Source organism: Macrobrachium nipponense, chromosome 10 (genome assembly GCF_015104395.2).
Source record: "Macrobrachium nipponense isolate FS-2020 chromosome 10, ASM1510439v2, whole genome shotgun sequence".
NCBI lineage: Eukaryota > Metazoa > Arthropoda > Malacostraca > Decapoda > Palaemonidae > Macrobrachium > Macrobrachium nipponense.
Genome location: NC_087204.1, coordinates 41,206,305 through 41,208,556, shown reverse-complemented (window position 1 = coordinate 41,208,556; position 2,252 = coordinate 41,206,305).

Here is a 2,252-nt window from a genome sequence, read left to right as displayed (position 1 = left end):
TCTCACTACTAAATACAATGCATAATATTTGTGTTAACAGGCTGTTTACATCATAAACAAGGCATCAAAATGCTAAAAGCTTGTGAACAATATATATTCAAGTAGGAATTAATAGAATAATTTCTACTACGTGAATACCACTACTACAAGTGATAAAGTAAGATACTGTATTTTTAATTTTTTTTTTACTCGTCTAAAGCAAAATCCTTAAATACTGAATGTGTACACAATTAAACCGCAGTTCAGTCAAAATGATCTGTGAATAAAATATGCAATACTAAGGTTTATCATGCAGTGTTAGAAATTCTATTGACATGTTCTTCTAAAGAAAGCCTTTGGAAATTTTTAAAAAATCCCACCTTTCCAAACACTTAGGATACAGCTTATATTGTATCACTTTGCACTCGCAACGTAGTCATGTTACGTACATGCTGCATATTCTTTCGCCTCGAGTCTATCCGCCAAATAACTTTCGATACGCTTGCCGCCTACACTCCTGCATAACAATCAGAGCAAATATGAGACATACTATATATATATATAGACTATGGCTTAGCTTGGATGTGGATGTCAGTGATTTTGGGTAGTAGGCCAGTTCTCCTTGGCAGAAACAGTGCACAGCAACTCATGGCAGTTAAGGTGGTTCTAACTAGACTTTCATTCTATTTAATATCAAGAACACCGATCCTTCACGCACCCCAATAACAGTCAGTGGCCACCAATGATAGTATGATCCAGTCACTGACTGAACATGACATGAACATCAATCGAACGACAGGAATTCAAAGTCGAAATTCATTCAATATTTGATAAAAGAACTGAAAGCTGGAACACGTACGGGACTATAAAGTCTTAAACTATTCTTATATTTAAGCTGGTTTGTGTTTGAACAGTCTACTCAAATGTGAATCAAGTAATCCCAATGCTTTATGTATTTTCATGTTTATTTTTCAACAAGAAATTAAATCTTCACATAAACATTCCAGTAAACATAAAGCCATAATCCTTACTTTACTACGACAAATTTTGCCAATATTTTTAATGGAGCACAAACACTGAATTTTCTGTGTTAATACAACGCATTTACTTAGACATTCAATACATGTGTTTCATTGATTTCTGAGTGTGATAAATATTGATCTGTGTTCATCAGTTCAGTCGCTTGCCGAAAATGTTCTTTCTGACCGTGGCAGTGAGTTATCTTGGGGTGCGTCACTCTTTGGCAGAGCAGTAGTAACAACTGTTCTGACAGACACATGCACACATATTCACACTTCTAAACCATTAACCAGTACCAGAACTATGTTTGCACCCAAATAACAAGTGATGGCCACAATCACACGTGACGCATATACAGGACTAAGCAGACTACTCTAAACAATTTTGTATAGGAAAAATTAGATTTGAGATGAACACAAATTTCTTATAAATATCAATGGCATCACTGATGTATGTACATAGATACCCCCAGAGGAAGATGGAGGACACACAGACACACAATCTCTGAAGAGGGACATTTGGTCAACACGAGGCCATCGACTCATCCAAAAGTTAACATACAGTATATAATCAGGTGTAGAAAAATAACATGGACACATGTGCCATCAGAAAACATCTTCATACTCACCAGAAGAATAAGCAGGTCTCAGTGAGAATATACAACCATTCATATCTAGGTCAGTATTGATCAATGACATATAACATCTGTCTAAAAACAATTCTTTACGAGTTCAACAATAAATTCACAGAGGAAAATGTATAATACCGTTTTCTTTTATACAGACATTTCCTTCACATTTCTTAATCAGTAAGTAGATCATTCTAATGGAGACTCTGCTTGAAAAATCACACTAATAAAATGTCAGCGCGTTACAAGGTTGAAACTGAGTCTTCCATTAAAATTCACCACAGTAACAGAAATATTAGAATGGACATTAATTACTATATCATCTTCTGGTATATATACAACCTTATCTCCCCTTATCTCCATGGCAACATGAATATCATGGTCAAAGATGAGAACACACACACGCACACTCACTCATCCCACGCCAAAAAAAGGAGAAAAAAAAACGAAAAAAAAGCACTTTACGTTAACGAGGCCTTACACAGCCTGATGTCCAGCATCTCTAGTGGATCCAATCTTGGTAATGCTTCTTAAAACATTAAAGTCTCACTAATGCTGCTTATAATCAAATTGCAAGGATCTAAACTCCTGGCACAAATATTAGCTGACACAGGTTGATGCAGAA